The 17,699-nt window shown below is 44.3% G+C and overlaps 1 protein-coding gene and 1 pseudogene across 9 annotated transcripts in view; one reads left to right on the top strand and one right to left on the bottom strand.

The window, feature by feature from the left end:
- Positions 1–6,252, bottom strand: part of LOC103661325 — a 16,612-nt pseudogene extending 10,360 nt beyond the window's left edge.
- Positions 6,253–6,401: 149 nt separating this feature from the next.
- LOC103661323 (protein C19orf12 homolog) overlaps positions 6,402–17,699 on the top strand; it is a 70,200-nt gene continuing 58,902 nt past the window's right edge. For 2 of the 9 annotated variants that reach the window (XM_008689036.2, XM_008689035.2), the window contains exons 1-3: positions 6,502–6,639; positions 7,528–7,601; positions 8,370–8,478. The gene's annotated coding sequence lies outside the window, so the exon portion shown is untranslated. The other 7 variants (XR_005835665.1, XR_005835663.1, XR_005835667.1 and 4 more) reach the window with 7 other exon arrangements.

Raw genomic sequence — 17,699 nt, 5'->3', positions numbered from 1 at the left:
GATAAGCAGTGCGTCAGCAGGGAGAGGGTTAGGCAGCTTCTCCAGGAATCCAGGGGAGATGGTGGTGACTTGGATTCGGGGGCGTGCACGTGCTGACAGACTGGGAAGAAGAAACGTGATCCCACCCAGGTTTTTGGCCTGAACGACCAGGGTAAACGCTGGTACCACGAACGGAGCTGGGGAACACAGGGCAGGGGCTGAAGTGAGGAGGCGGACTGGTTTTGGATATGGAAAGGTTGTGACACCTACTGGACGTGTGGGCGGCTGTGTGCAGTGGCAGCTGGATGAATGAAGATGTTCAGGGGAAGGTCTGCCCTGGAGAGGACACTGGGAGCTGGGAGTCCACAGCTGAGATTGAAACTATGGGGAAATGGATGGAAGGGACTTTCTGTTCAGGGCTGGGGGCGCGTGCCAGCAGCTTCTGTGCCCCTGGGGAGAGCAGCAGGGGTCCCTGTGTGGAAAGGCACACAAAGACCATTTAGGGTGTATCCAAAAAGGGGCCAGAACTGGCTCGGGTAGCTACTCCATCTCCCACCCCAAAATGGGGCCAGAACTGGCTCGGGTAGCTACTCCATCTCCCACCCTCAATGTCAGTGATCTGGAAATATCCACGTGACCAGGAGTGTGTCTAGCCCTGTAGCACAGAGACACCTGCCACTGAGGGACGGTGCGGGCGTTCGCATGACCGCGGGCTCCTAGGCGAGTTACCTGAAACAAGAGCCCCGTGAAGATCTGCCTTTAACAGCTTGGCCTGAACCATCTGTGGCTGCCTAGGAAGTAAACAGAAGCCCTCAGTGTTGACCACGATCAAGATTCTGAAGGGAGCACACAGGTCTACAAACTCCTGCAGCCGGCTGGCTCCGAAGGCTGCATTTACAGTGATTGTAAGACTTGGGTTCTGCCCCAAGGGGCAAGGCTTCAGAAATGCAACTCACGTGTCTGGCTTGACTCCCCCGCACAGGTCCTGGATGTACTGTTTCCAGAGTTTATGCAGAGGGAGAAAAAGACTGTATCTGTGGCAAAGGTAGAAAGAAGTAAAAAGTGAGACGACATGAGCATGGGATTATAATGTCAGCAGAGCACAGAGCGAGGCCTGGTGCCAAGGACCCCGACCTGGGTCACTAGGGACTGGATGCCGATCCTGATTCTACAGCCAATAACCCGACTGACGACAGTCAAGTGCTTCCACCTCCTGAGGCTCGGTTTCCACTGCTAGAACCCTCCTGAGGCTAAGGTGGGGAGGAAGGAGGTGCCCTCCATTGCCCTCCATTCTTCCCGCTGGCTATATGCAGCCTGGATGGCTGGTGCCCCAGCAGGCCCTCAGACTGTGAGGCAGCAGGCACAGGGAGCAGCCAGGGAGCTGCCAGGGAACTCCGGGGGCGGCGCTGCCCGAGGCTCTGCCCCACCAGCCCGGGGCCGGGGCGGGGGGGGGGTTGCTCATCTGGTCTTTTCAAGCAATAAACTTCAGTCTTGCTGAACCACTGCTCTCTGCAGACTCCTGCTACAAGAGCTGACCCTGGGGAGGGGCGTGAACAGGAGACGCTGGCTGCCGTGCATGTCCCCACGTATGGGAACAGTCTGAGAGAGCAAGTGGTGGGACAAAGAGGAGGGACCAGGTGAGGGCGGGGCTCAGAGGCTTTCCTCTGCGGTCAGTATTACTGCGCTGGTGCCTCACTGGAAACCTGTTACAGGAAACGGCAGGTCAGACTAAGGAGAACCTCAGGCTTGAACTCGAAGTGGGCTCCACTGGTGCAGACACCAGCGAGGGAAACTGGGCACCAGCCGCCCCTTGCTGCACTCAACGCCCAGCGTTTTTGCAAGCGGGGTCACGGACAAAGCGACTGACTTTGTCCTGTGGGATGTGGGAGGCTATTCAGCTACAGATCTTGGAGCAGAAGTCTACAAACAGTCCGAACATGAGCATATGCAGAACTGTGGCCAAGGCAGGATGCAGTGTCCGCTGGAGGGAGGAACATGTCCTCCCACGTAGTGATGCGTCCCTTTCAGAAACTTCTGAAACACGGGGACAGCACACTCTTTGGCAATAAAACTCCCGTGGATGATCTGTCTAGTGCTATTCAAAGCTATAAAGAGCATATATTAAGATATACCAGCTCCTCTTTCTCTAGGAAAGCTGAAAGACAAACAGCCTGTTGCCATGGGTAACAGACTGGCTTGTGGTACAGATCTCATTAGTTCAGGACAGAAGCCAGACAATAACACAGCAAGAGCCTCAGGGTGCCCTGCTTTAAAAGCCAAGTGCAAACCTAGCCTGAATTGGTAACGGAAGGCTGCCCCCTTGTGGCAGCAGTGGGAGAAGCTCCCTTAGCTTCAGGGAAAAGGGGCTCCCATACCTGCTGCTGGGCTTCCCAAATCCACACCCATTCCAGGAAGATGAAGCTGCCTTAGGTAGAAAGGCAGGAAAGGCTTGGCTTACCTCTGCTGCTCCGGCTTAGTGTCAAAGAGGCGCCGCTCCCTCCTCTGTCTGGCAGAGAGGCCTTTGGATTTTTTTTTCTTCTCTTTTCACTTCCGGCAAGTGGAGTACTCCAGGACCACAGCCTTGAGCTGCAGCTGGTGCTTGCAGGCTTGCTCGCTCACGAGGGGCGTGCTTCGCTTCAGGAAGGCCCTCATGAAGGCCTCGGCCTGCTGGGCTCCCAGAAGCTGCATGGGGACAAGGTGGCACAGGGCCCACTGCTCTGGTGGGGGGCGCTCCAGACCCCAGGTCCTCCTACACACCACAGAGGGGATGCCTTCACTGACCCATCTGTCTCCCGACTGAGCCTCACACAGCCTCTCACTGCTGAATGTCGGCTACCCACAGCTGTCCAGATGTGAAAGTCACGTTCAAATACCAATTCGTGACTGCCACACAAAACAGCCACGTCCAAATTCAACTCCCTACTCTATTTCGCTGAGGTTATTTTGAGGAGGATTGTTAAAAAACCCCAAAACCCTTTACATGAGGAAGCAAAGACTTCTCTGCTCCTTGGCAGGGAGGAAAGCCTGAGAAATGCATGACAACAATATTTAGTCAGTTGTGACCAGATGAAGGGAAGCTCGCAGTAGAACCAAGAGATGGCCTCGAAGGACATGCTCCTCACACTTGGGTAATGGTACCACCTGGTGCCCCAGGATGGACCACACCTTGCGGGGTAGGAATTTTGACACGGTGCCCATGTTGCAATCCTCTTTCCTTGGGTTTGGCCCCGTGGACGCGTCACGGCTACTTGCTAGGTCTGCTCCCGCAGCGCGTGGGGAAGGAACGTGCCAGTGCGTCTCAGCCTCCTGTGCTCACTCTCTCCCACACAGAGCAGAACAGTATTTGACCGTGACTTAGCACAGACTCCTAGGACGTGGGGGCACGAAGAACTGTCTAACTGTGTGTAATTCCGATGAGAGAACTCCAATGTCACGGCCTCTCACGTTGGGAGCTCCACCGGGCTTCTCCGCATTCAGCTGCCCGTGTCCTAGGTCGGCCACAGCCCAGGCGGCACTTCACACAGATCATTCCTCCTTGACTGGGGATTTCCTTGAACCCTGTTATGGTTAAATCCAGCTGCAACGCTGTGAAGCTAATGTGTCAATACTCCCGCTCCCTTGCTTGGAGAAGTCGGGGCTGGGATGGATGGGATACCTCACCTTCAAGGCAGCTCCCAGTAAGGATGGCAGTCAGCGCCAGCCTTGCCTAGATACTCACTAAAGATCCATTATCATCACTATTACTTACTGTGACGGGACAACTAGCTGCTTTTTTAAATTCCTAAGTGGCCCTTCTTCATGAAGAAACCACATAACGGTTGTACCAAGTCTCTTAAAATCTCTGATTTCAGGTGAACCTCCTATTAGCAGCCCCCAGTGGGAGCTTCTGCCTAGCTGAAGAAAGCATGTTTGGCGCACCAAGATATAATCCATACATTCCCCTGAGGAAATGTGACTGCCTGCCCTCTTTAAGAGGCAAGGGGGGCACAAGTGACAAAGCAAATGACAGTGACTCACCAGGGCAGGTGGGCACAGCCCAGCTCCCCTACAAGCACGTGGGAGAGGCGACAAGGATCAAGAGGTCCCAGTTAACCTAGACGCAGGAAAACATGGCCGGCATATGGAAAAGAGGCCATCAGAACAGCAGATCGTGACTGAGCTGAACCCACCTACTGGAAGGATGAGGAGTGAGACGGGGGAGGACATCTAAAGTAGACTGGGGTATTCGAGCCATGTTTTGCCATCACCTCCGCTGCTCCCAGACTTCCTGCCACCAGACTGTACCTCTCACGTCCAACTCCTTGGCCTCTTTCTGAGAAAAGGATGGGAGACCACATCTCCAGGATCGAAACAAACAACAGGAAATGATCGATTCCTGTTGGGCATGACTCTAAGACCCATGACCTTTCTTAACTATGAAACTAACTATGCCTTATTTAGAGATAGAGAGAAGATGGGTTGCTAACAAAGAGCACAGGCTTCTCAGCTTCTTCTTGGATGACCTCTTACTCTCCCTCTGGGCCACCCGTCCTAGAAGGTCCAAGAGTGTGCTTTCAAACAGATGCTTCTCGGGGGTGCCTGGGTGGCTCTAGGCAGTTGAGGTCCGACTCTTGATTTTGGCTCAGGTCATGATCTTGGGGTCCTGGGATCGAGCCCTGTGTCTGGCGTGCATGAGCGGAGAGCCTGCTCAGAATTATCTCTCTGTCTCTCTCTGTCCCTCCCCTCTGAGTGCGCTGCCTCTCAATTAAATAAATAAATCTTTAATAAAGTTATATGATAGAGCTTCCCTGGTTGCAGTTGGTTAAAAAAAAAAAGAAATATTATTTTGTTTACTATAAGTGTTTTAAAAGGGCTTTCGATATATATCTATGAAATTAGGTGTCATCATATCAACAGGTGGTGTCCTACACTGATAAAACATAGTAGGTCTTTTCTTCAAGCACAAAATATATATATATCGATCAATGCTAGTTTCAACCTTAAAAACCTCCACACTCCTCTGTTCCTTACTTAACTTTCTGATGAAGAAAAATATGGCTTTTGGGGACAGAATATGGGTGTAAATGGAATAAGTGTAAGACAAAGGCCTGGTTTAAGGGTCAAAAGACTAGAAAATGTGGTTCACACAGCACTGCAAATTCCACCCTAGCTCCTTTGTGTTTCCCTGAGTGCTCGTGAACAAGCAAACCAAAGTGTTTATATTATACAATATATTATATTATAATATAATATATTATATTATATTCAGAGTCTGGTTCTCCTTGAAATGCAAGAATGGCATTAAAACCTGTTGCTAAAGAGCAACCCCAGGAATGACTGTGCTTCAACTGTCACAGGTGTGTCCACTAGACTTGAAAGTCTTTTCTGGAACAATACACATCTAACAGTTATTGAGCACTCATTACTTGTCATGTACCTGGCTAAAAGCTGCACATTTTATCTCATTGTATTTCCTGAGCAATCCTTTAAAGTAGATATTATTCCTATAACCCACGTGAGAAAACTGAAGCTCAGATATGCTGAGACACATAACTTGATCACAGAGACAGGAGTGGCAGAGGTGGAAATGAACATACTGGTCCAAAAACCAGTTTTAACAGTGTCTACCGTTACTCCCTAGCTTATAACCGCCCTGGGTGCTTGCTCCCTTCCTTGGCATAGCTATTCTCCGCTCAACTCCCAAAGTCCTGGATATCATTCCTCAGCACGCTCCCAGCATTCCTCAGCACGCTCCCAGCGCTTTCCACCAGACAAGGGCCCTTCCCAAAACAGCAGGCTGGGCAGGCAGCACTATCAGTAACCTCACAGAATGGAAACCAGGTTGTAGAGAGGCTCAGGGCCTTAACCACTGTCACCAGGTAGTGGCCAAGTCGGCCCCAGGCCGTAGGCCCTCCTTTAGCACCGCTAAGCAGGCCCCTTGGAGACCTGTCTCCAGCTCTGACATCCTTCCATCTCTAGGTCAGGGACTCAGCCAGGCCACCGAGACTCTGGGCCTCGGGTTCACTTATGTACTGCGGGACAATGCCCCCAGCAGTTTCATTCGGACTCCGCTGCGACCCTGTTCACCTACCAGCACCAAGTCCCCGACCCTTTACATCCCACCCCTCCAAAGGTTTGAGACCTTCAACCCCGCTTACTCTTCATCCTCGAGCCGCTTCCGGTGCGCTGTGATGACGTTTCCCGCAGGCGACACTCACTCTTTACCTCTTTTCACTTTCTTCAGCAGCCCTCGGCCATGAGAACATCTCTCTTCAAAGTTTGGGCTGAAGAGACTTCTTGCGCCCGAGCTGGCGCGCCACGCTACGTCGCCAGACTGACGCTCCAACTCTCAGCTGGGGTCGCGGGCGCGCGGGCTCGCAGATGGCGCCCTTGTGACGTCACTGACGCGCGCGGACATACGGTGGCGCATGCGCCTGGAAGGCGGCTTTGCTACACCCGCGAATGTGTTGCTAGTCTTGAGGGTGCCTCTGCGTGGTGGGGCTTTCTCAGCTTGCGTGTACTGTAGACGCCGGGAAGGCCAGAAACCGTGGGGATGCGGTTAGGGCGTGTGGACTGCTTGTGGAGAGCTGGAGTAGAGCGGGGCGAGCCGACCTGAAGAGGACCGCGGGGACCTTGGGTATCAGGGAAGGACAGAAAGGGGTCTCGGATGGTGGGAATGAGGTACGTGGGGTCTCCAATCAGCATTCTCTACAGATTGGCCAGGGCACTGACGTTGGGATGGAAGGTTTAGGCTCTAGTTTTGACCTCGCTTAAGGCACTTCCCATCACCAGGCCTCCCTTTTCCCACCAGCTGTGAGTGGGTTGGGCCTGATCGTCTGAACGTTTTCTTGAGACCCAGAACGTTAGTTTCTGTCAGGCAGTTAAAAGGCAAGGAATTGATGCTCATGGTTCTGGGGAAGGGTCCAAGAATTGTGGCTGGGAGGCCTGGTGCAGACCTCTCAGAAGTGGCCTGGTGTGCAGCACTGTGCAGCCTTCCTTTCTGCGGAGTGCGGTTCAGGAGAGCAGTATAGCCCCCCAACTTTAAGTCAGTGGGTCTCAATTTCCAGTAAGGTATAGAAACCTTTTAAAGGAACAGAAATTCTCTAGGAGCCCTGAGGTTTTATGGACACAGATCCTAGTTCGGGTAACATTGATTAAGTTTTGGGTGGTGACCTTGTGTCATTTCATCGTAAACATAGGACTGCAGGCCCTGTAATTCAGTGGCTATACCGTGGCTTGTCCAGGTGAACGTGAATGTATGTATCTTACCATCAAAGTGGAATTACAACATTTAAATGTATTGCGCTTCAAGATGCCTGAAAATAGTCAGGAGTTATGGGACTAAGCTTGAGAAACTGCTTTTGGGGATCCATACCATGTAAACTACCAATGTGAATTTAAAAATAGCAACGTGAGACAGCAGAAGATAGTAAGAGCCAATTTCAGTGCTATAGTCTCAAGGGGACCCTTTTGAGCAGGACCTTTGTGTTTATGGTGACAAGGGAGAAGGCAGACCTCTGTCTCTGAGAGCTGCCTTTTTTAGGGTTGCATGCACTCTCTGTCTCCCAGTTGATGCCTTCTGAAGTAGCCGTGTCAGCTCAGATGACTGCCAGTCTTCCATGGAGTTGCCTGCTTTTGTTGGGGTGAGCACTGAGAACTGCAGTTACTTTGTAATTCCCTGATCACTACATGGTTTTTTAAAAAACAAACCACTTTATTATCCTCAGGAAACAAATGTCTGTGTATGCAGAGTGGCACCTGTCCTTACAAATACCCGTATTATTGTGATTGTTGTTTATAATAGTAAAAACTTGGAAACCACTCTATATTCAACAATAGTGGATTAAATAAATGAAATATGTGTGAATTAAGTACGTAGGTTAATTCAATTGCATTGCAGTCAAAGGGTAAGCTTCAAAAATTTAGGTTCCTTAGCATCCCTGGAGATTCTTATTTAGTATGTGGGTCTTAAGAATCTGTATTAAAAAAAAAAAATGTTCCCAGATGAGTTTGTGAGTAATTAGTTTTGGGAACTATAGTATGGTACATTTATAGAACATAATATGATAGAGCACCATACAGCCATTACACAAATTATAATTTATATTATAACAAATTAAAAGGTTACAATATTTAAAAGGTTATAATGTTTTAAAAATTATAAATTTTTAAAAGGTTTAAAAGGTTTAAAATATTAACACAAAACTAAATGTATACACAAAAAGGATTGAAAAGACAGACTAATATAGAGGAAGTTTTTAACGGCTGCATAAGTGAGCTTATGAGGGATTCTTTCTTCCTTTTTTCTATTTTCTAAATTTTGTTCAGAGAAAATGAGACTTTGTTAATTTTTTTTTTAAATCTATAAATGATAAGCTTTCAAACATGCTACACATGTGTTTTCCCACTAGTGGCTTTGTGAAAGTTCCGTAGGAAGTCAAAGTTTGAGAGCATCACTGCAAATGATCATCCCCCTCAGCCTGAACAACTTGCGAAAAGCTTCAAAAGTGCAGAAACATGGTAAGAATTCTACAGTGAACACCCACATGCTTTTAAGTTCTACAGTTCATATTTTGCTCTCTTCAGACAGGTTTCTTTTGATTGCTGCTTTAAGACATTCAGGCTGTTAGGTTGAGTATGCAAAAGTTTCATGCCTCAACTACTGTTAAATAAGTGCATTTCTATGAAAGTCAGGACTTGCCTTATAAATAAATGTACAGATATGGCCTAGAGTGAGCTGATGCCTCTGTTAAAGCAGAGCCTGGCACAGACGACACAGTTGGACAGGACAGCCATCATTATCTGCAGTCTCATAAAACTGGCACAGTCCCTGAGGCTCAAGGTTAAGAATGTCTCTCGTCCCTTGATCTGTATGCTGGTCCAAACGTGTCATATTGATTGACAAGGGAGCTGGGAGTGTTGGTGGCGGGGGATGTGGACACAGTGGCACCAGCAATCATTCCTCAGGCTTGACAATGCTGTAGGAGACTCCCTGTGTGACAGAGAGTGAGGAGAGTAGGCAGTAAGGTTCCGGTCCTAACACTGGACTTCCCTGCCAGACAAGCCCTTTCCTGCTGGGCGATTGGGTGTTCTGGCTACAAGAATCGAAAAGCTGACACTCACAAGAGGAAGACATACCACCCCTCTGGTCAAGACACAGCACTGAGCTCTAAGTCAGTTAAATCCGATCATTAGGATTCCAAGCAGCACGAGGGGGCTACAACACTTAGCATGTGTGGCCAAATATCAGTTTCTGAAATCGAGGTTTTTCAGTCTTTCAAAATCGAAAAGTCATTCTTCAAGGCTACCTTGATCCCCGATGTCTAAAATGCAACATTATAGATTCTTCCAGTTCCCTGAAGAAGTTTCCCTCTCAGCTGAACGCACCGAGGAAAGCTCATTCTTGCTTTTCGTGATCAAGTGTCTAAGAGGAGGCTCTTTGGGATCCTGAGATCTCCTTCACTGGGTTTAAGGGACAATTCCTGCAGCATCTGAAGGATTTGCAGGGAAATCACCGCAGGCTTCATGGAGCGTGTGTGCATGCGGCTCACACTTCCCCTCCCCTGTTGTGATCTGTGCTCAGTGTTGGGGAAGCAGCCCAAACCTATGTGTTAACATATCTATGAATCCTTCTGGGCCAAAATATGGGAAGGTGGGTGGGAAAACGGAGCTGATATAAAATCACCCCAAACTGGAATTGGGGTAAGACCAGAAAGCAAAGAGACCTGGGTTTCGTGCTTTTTGAGTCCCAAGGCCCTGCTGGAAGTTGGGGACAGACTTCCCTTTCAAGATATTTGAAGCCAGAAGGGCACCTGAAACTGTTTAAAAATCCAATTTAGTGAAGAGGTCAGGCCCTCAGCATAGCTGCCTGAGAGGAAAAAGTGTGACCTTTCTGAGAGATGGTGCTACTTCTTAGTTTCCTTCAGTCTCTGTTCTTTAATACACAACATACAGCTTAAAATTTGAAAAGCAGTATATCTGACATGGAAAGAAGCAGGAACTGTCACCCGTAATCAGGACAAGAAATGTCACCAGAGTAGAACCATAGATGACCCAAATGTTCGAATTGGAAGACAATACTTTAAAATACTTTTATAATACTTTAAAACTTCTACAATGCTATTACAGGAGGTGGCGTCCTCGGGGGCAGCATAGGACGATCCTGAACTCACCTTTTCCCATGCACACACTGAATCCATACCTACACATAGAAAAATTCTTCCTGAAGAAGCACCTGAGGGCTGATGGAACAGTTGTTACATGACACAGGATAGAGGGACCACATAGGAAATGGCAGGAGAAATGGAGACACATTAATGTTGGGCACCCCACTCCTGATGCTGTGAACTATGATAGGGAGAGACAGCACTGAGGGACCCAGGTGCAGATTCGCCTAATCTGCAGCAAAGCAACCCCCCCCCAACACCCCAGTGGTTTAAAGGGCAACTAGACTATGAGTAAGGAAACCCATTTACTAACACTAGAGGGTCCACCAATATTGGGGGAAAACTTCTGGAACTCTCTGTGGGTTCAGAGGCACTGGCAAGCACCATTGTTTATGTTTCCTCCGTGTCTTGGTGGCACAGATGGGAGCAGGGCCCAGGCATTCTGCCTGGCACACCATCTTAGTGAACGTTGGCCCTTAGCCTACACTGGCTCTAGCCATTCCCCCTAAGAGGCCTGCCTGTCCATGCTCTGGCCAGTTCCAGCCATCCCACCAGGGTGGCTGAGGCATGGAGCACCCTGAGGCCCACTGGCCCATGCCTGCTTCAGCTGCCGTGGTCCCAACAGTGTACCCCCTGCATGGAGAGTCCCAGCCTGCACCCACCCCAGCTCTAGCCATACTGCCAGGGTGGTGCCAGCCTGGAGTGTCCTAGGACCACCTGGGCCATGCTTGCTCCACTTTCAGCTGTTTTGCCAAAGTGGCTTCAGTATGGAGTACCTTGGAACTCCTACCAGCCCACATCCTAGCTCCAGATGTTCTGCCAGCGTGGCCCCATGGAGCATCACAGGAGTACCTGGCCTGTGCTTACTCCCATCTCCGGCTGTCCTTCCAGGGTGGCTCTGGTGTAGAGCCCCGGAACCTTTTGGCTCATATCTATCTCAGCTCCAGCCGTCTCACCAGGGTGACCCTGGATGAAGTGCCCTGAAACCTCCAGCCTCTGCCTGTTCCAGCTCCAGCCAGCCAGCCAATGTTGCCAAGCAAATGAAATCTACACAGGGGACATTCCTACACAAGGCTACTCCTTCAAAACTGGTAGGTTAGCTGTTCTGCTTAATTCACAGAAACAAAATGAGGAGACAGAGGAATATGCTGCAAATGAAAGAATAAGACAAAACTTCAGAAAAAGAACGAAATGATACAGAGATAAGCAATCTACCTGATAAAGAGTTCAAAGTAATGGTCACAGTGATGCTCACCAGACTTGAGAGAAGAGTGGATGAAGTCAGTGAGGACTTCAACAAAGAAAGAGATACACAATATAAAATAAAATCAATCAGAATTGAAGAATACAATAATGGAAATGAAAAATACACTAGAGGGAGGGCACCTGGGTGGCTCATTCAGTTAAGCATCTGCCTTCAGCTCAGGTCATGATCCCAGGATCCTGGGATTGAGCCCCACTTGTGACTCCATGCTCAGTGGGGTGTCTGTTTCTTCGTCTCCCTTTTTCCACTTCCCCTCACCCTGCTTGTGTGTGCTCTTTCTCAAATAAATAATCTTAAAATAATAAAAATAAAAGAAAAATAAACTAGAGGAAATCAATAGTAGAATAGAGAATGCAAAAATGGATCAGAGGCCTGGAAGACAGGGAAGGCCACCCAAGCTGAACAGCAAAAAGAAAAAGAATTTTTAAAAGTGAGGATAGGTAAAAGAGACCCTGGGACACCATCAGGCATACTAAAATTCACATTAAGAGAGTCCCAGAAGAAAAGAGAGAGAAAGGGACAGAAAACTTATTTGAAGAAATAATAGCTGAAAATTTCCCTAACCTAGGGAGTGAAACCAATGTCTAGGTACCGGAATCCTAGAAAGCTTCAAACAGAACGAACCCAGGAAGGGCTGCACCATGACACATAGTAATAAAAATGGCAAAATTAATGATAAAGAGAGAATCTTAAAAGCAACAAGAGGAAAGCAAACAGTTATGTACAAGGGAAACCCCATAAGGCTTTCAGCTGATTTTTCAGCAGAAACCTTGTAGGCCATATGGCAGTGGCAAGATACATTCAAAGTGCCGATGGGAAAAATCCTGCAACCAGGAATACTCTACCCAGTAAGGTTATCATTCAGAATTAAAAGAGAGATGAAGTTTCTGAGGCAGACAGAAGTTTAAGGAGATTTAACCACTATACCAGCCTTACAAGAAATGTTAAAGAGACTTCTTTATTCAGAAAAGGAAAGGCCATATGTAGAAATAAGAAAATTATGAAAGGGAAAAAAAAACTTCACTGGGAAAAGTTAACAGAAAGGTAGTAGATCAATCACTTATAAAGCTTGTATGAAGGTTAAAAGACAAAAGTAGTAAAATCAGTTATTCCTAAAAAGATTTAGCTAAGGAATTCACAAAATAAAAAGATGTAAAATATGATATAATCTAAACAATGGGGGGGGGGACGTAGTGCTTTTAGAATGTGTTTGAACTTCAGTGAGTATCGGCTTAATACAGGCTACTATATACTTAGCATGTTCTATATGAACCCCGTGGTAAAACCCAGAACCTATAATACATAAGCAAAAAGGGGAAGGAAAAGAATCCAAAAATAACACTAAAAGTCATCAAACCACAAGGGAAATAGTAAGAAGAAAGCAACTCCAAAAACAACTGTAAAATAATTAACAAAATGGTAGTAAGTACACGCCAATCAATAAATAAATGGACTAGATGCTCCAATCTAATGACATAGGATGACTGAATGGATAAAAATGCAAGATCCATCCATATGTTGCCCACCAGAGACTGACTTCAGAACTAAAGACACAGATTGAAAGTCAAAGGGATGGAAAAATATATTCCATGAAAATGGAAATGAAAAAAGCTGGGGTAGCAATACTTATATCAGGCTAAATAGACTTTGAAAGAAAGACTGCAACAAGAGACAGGGCATTACATAATGATAAAGGGTTCAATCCAACAAGAGGATATAACAATAGTAAATACCTGTGCATCCAACAGGGGAGCATCCAGATACATAATGCAAAAATTAATAGAAATAAAGAGAAAATTGACAGTAATAAAATAATAAAGTTTCCAAAAAGAAAAGTAAAATAACGTTTAACACCACCCTATGTACATCAATGGATAGATTATGTAGACAGAAATTCAATGAGTAAGGAAACAGGGGCTTTGAACAACACCATTAGTCAGATGAATTTAACAGATATATATACAGAATATTCCATTCAGGGTGCCTGGGTTGGGCGTCTGCCTTTGGCTCAGGTCATGATCCCTGGGTCCTGGGTTCTTGTTCCACATCGGGCTTCTTCCTCAGTAGGGAATATGCTTCTCCCTCTCCCTCTGCCCCCCCCCCCAACATGTGCTCTCTTGCATGATCTCTGTCTTTCAGATTAATAAATAAAATCTTAAAAAAAAAATTCCATCCCAAACCAGTGGAATACACATGGAATATTCTCTAGGATAGATCACATCTTAGGCCACAAAACAAGTCCCAGGACGTTCAAGTGGAAGGAAATCATACTATCTTTTCTGATCACAATGTTATTAAACTAGAAATCAATTATATGAAAAAAATGGAAAAACACAATCACATGGAGGCTAAATAGCATGCTACTAAGCAACCAATGGGTCTATGAAGAAATCAAAGAGAAAATTAAAAAAATACTGTGAGACAAATGAAAATGGAAACGCAATAGTTCAAAAATCTTTGGGATACAGAAAAGGATTTCTAAGAGGGACGTTTATAGCAATACATGCCTACCAAAAAAAACCCAAAAATCTCAAACAATGTAACCTTACACCTAAAGGAATTAGAAAAAGAAGAACAAACAAAGCCAAAGGTCAGCAGATAAAAAGAAATAATACAGATCAGAGTGGAAATAAATGAAAAAATAATAGAAAAGATCAGTAAAACTAAGAGCTAGTTCTTTGAAAAGAAAATTTATGAAGCTTTAGCCAGACTCATAAAAAAAAAGAGAGGACTTAAATAAGACCAGAAATGAAAGAGCAGTTACAACTGACACCACAGAAATACAAATAATTATGAGACTACTATGAAAAATTATATACCAACAAATTGGACAACCTAGAAATAATGGGTAACTAGAAACATATAATCCCACAAGACTGAATCAGGAAGAAATAGAAAATGTGAACAAATCCATCACTAGTACCAACGTTGAATTGATAATGAAAAATCTGCGAACAAACAAAAGTCTAGGGCCAGATGGCTTCACAGGTGAATTCCTTTTTTCCCAAAAATTTTTATTTAAATTCAGTTTATTAACATATAATGTATTAATAGTTTCAGAGGTAGAATTTAGTGATTCATCAGTTGCATACAACACCCAGTGCTCATAACTTCAAGGGCCCTCTTTAATGCCCATCACCCAGTTACCACATCCCCCCACCCACCTCCCCTCCAGCAACCCTCAGGTTGTTTCCTATAGTTAAGAGTCTCTTATGGTTTGTCTCCCTCTGTTTTCGTCTTACTTTATTTTTCCTTCCCATCCACTATGTTCAATTGTTTTCTTCCTTAAATTCCACATATTAGTGAAATCATATGGTATTTGTCTTTCCCTACTGACTTATTTTGCTTAGCATAATACCCTCTAGTTCCATCCACATCATTGTAAATGGCAAGATTTCATTGTTTTTGATGGCTGAGGAATATTCCATTGTATATATATACACACATATATATGGAATGTATATGGGATAATGGAATATTTCCGTTATCTTTATCTCTACCTATGAATGAATGAATAACATATACATACACGCACACCACATCTTCTTTATTCATTCATCTGTCAGTGCACATCTGGACTCTTTCCATATTTTGGCTATTTCACAGGTGAAATCTACCATTTAACGAAGTGTTAATACCTATTCTTCTCAAACTATTCCAAAAAATAGAAGAGGAAAGAAAACTACCAAAGTTATTGTAGGAGGCAAGCATTACCCTGATTTCAAAACCAGATAAGGACACCACACACACACACACACACACACACACACACACACAACAAAACAACAAAACAAAGCAAAGCAAAATTACAGGGCACATCTGTGATGAACATAGATGCAAAAATCCTCAACAAAATTTTAGCAAACTGAATTCAACAATGCATTAAAAGGATCATCTGCCATGAATTAACGGGATTTATTCCAGGAATGCAAGGATGGTTCAATATCCAGAAAACAAACACTGTGATACACCACATTAATAAAATGAAGGATAGCAATCACTGAACATCTCAGTAGATGCAGAAAAGCATTTGACAAAATTCAACATCTGTTAATAAAAAAAATAAAAACTCAACAAAATGAGTTTAGAGGGAACATACCTCAACAAAATAAAGCCATATATGACAAAGCAGCTGCTAACATTCAATGGTGAAAAGCTGAAAGATTTTCCTTTAAGATCAGGAGTAAGACAAGAATGTGCACTCTTGCCACTTTTACCCAACAGAGTACTGGGACTCTTAGCCACAACAATCAGACAAGAAAAAGAAATAAAAGGAATCCAGTTTGATAAGGAAGAAGTAAAATTGTTACTATTTGCAGACGATATGAAACTATATATAGGAAACTAAAGACTCCACCAAAAAACTATTAGAGATAATATTTAGAGATAATAAAGATTTCAATAAAGTTTCAGGATACAAAATTAAAGTACAGAAATCTGTTGCACTTTGACACACTAATAAAGTAGCAAGAAGAGAAATTTTAAAAATCCTATTTATAGTTGCATAAAGAAGAATAAAATACCTAAGAATAAATATAACTAAGGAGAGGGTAAAGACCTTTGCTCTGAAAACTATAAGCCTTTCATGAAAGAAATTGAAGGTGACACAAACAAATGGAAAGATATACCATGCTCATGGATTAGAAGAATTAATATTGTTCAAATGTCCACACTACACCAAGCAACCTACAAATTCAATATGCTACCTATCAAAATACCAGTAGTATTTTTCACAGAACTAAACAAAGAATCCTAAGGTTTGTATGGAACCACACAAGACACTGAATAGCCAAAGTAATCTTGGGAAAGAAGACAACACTGGAGGTATCACCATCCCAAATTTCAAACTTTATTATTAAACTACAGTATGCAGTAATCAAAACAGTATGATACTGGCACAAAAATAGACACATTGGGGTGCCTGGGTGGCTCAGTCGTTAAGCATCTGCCTTCAGCTCAGGGCGTGATCCCAGAGTCTTGGGATCGAGCCCCACATTGGGCTCCTCCACTGGGAGCCTGCTTGTGTTCCCTCTCTCACTGGCTGTCTCTCTCTGTCAAATAAATAAATAATCTTAAAAAAAAAAAGACACATAGATAAATGGAACAGAATCGGGAGTCCAGAAATAAATCCACACTTAAATGGTCAATCTACAACAAAAGGGGCAAGAATATACAATCGGGAAAAGGCCTCTTTTCAATAAACGGTGCATATTTGTGTTTGTAAGCCATACACAAAAATAAATTCAAAATGGATTCCAGATCTAAAGGTAAGACCTGGAACCTTGAAAGTCCTAAAAGAAAACATAGGCAGTAATCTCATAGCTATTGGTCATGGCAATATTTTTCTAGATCTGTCTCCTCAGACAAGGGAAACAGAAGCAAAAATAAACTATTGGGATTACATCAAAGTAAAAAGCTTTTGCATAGCAAAGGAAACAATCAACAAAATGGAAAGGCAACCTATTGAATGGGAGATGTTTGCAAATGATCTATCTCATAAGGGCTTAATATCCAAAATGAATAAAGAACTCATACAACTCAACACCAAAAACAAATAATCCAAGTAAAAATGGGCAGAATTCCTGAATAGGCATTTTTGCAACAAGACATACAGGTAACAAAAAGAATGATACATGGAAAATGCTCAACATCATTAATCATCACTGAACTGCACCTCAAAACCACAATGCAATGTCACCTCACACTAGTAGGAATGGCTAAAATTAAAAATACAAGAAGAAACAAGTGTTGGCAACCATGTGGAGAAAAGGGAACCCTCATGGATTGTTGGTGGGAATGAAAAATTTTGCATCCATTATGCAAAACCACTATGGAGTTTCCTCAAAAAATTAAAAATGGAAATACCATAGGAATAAAATTAAAAATTAAAAAAAAGAAAAGAAAAAGGGGAGGGACAGAAGGACTATAATCTCTTAGTGTGGACAAAGCAGGGTGTTCCACCTGTTCATGGGTGAATTTTGGTCTGTGTGTTAGAAGACACTACATCCCAAAATTGCAAGGAAAGTAAAATTTATAAAAAATAATATATAAATACATATAAACACACATACACATATAAAGATAATATTGAGTAGAGTGAAAAAAGGACTAAAATAAAGCATACATTGTGAAAAATACAAGTTAAAAAGCAACTATGAGATGTGAGCTGATATAATAAACGTCTGGTTGAAATGGGAAAAGGTAAAAAGAATAAAAAAGAAAAAGCATAAGAAAAAGAAAAGGATAACTTTATCTGAAAAATAAACAAGTTGTGAGATGACACCTGGAGCTCAATATACTATTTTCCCCTG

The sequence above is a fragment of the Ursus maritimus genome, unplaced genomic scaffold (genome assembly GCF_017311325.1).
Source record: "Ursus maritimus isolate PB19 unplaced genomic scaffold, ASM1731132v1 scaffold_19, whole genome shotgun sequence".
Classification (NCBI taxonomy): domain Eukaryota; kingdom Metazoa; phylum Chordata; class Mammalia; order Carnivora; family Ursidae; genus Ursus; species Ursus maritimus.
This window is presented reverse-complemented; position numbering and strand designations above follow the sequence as displayed.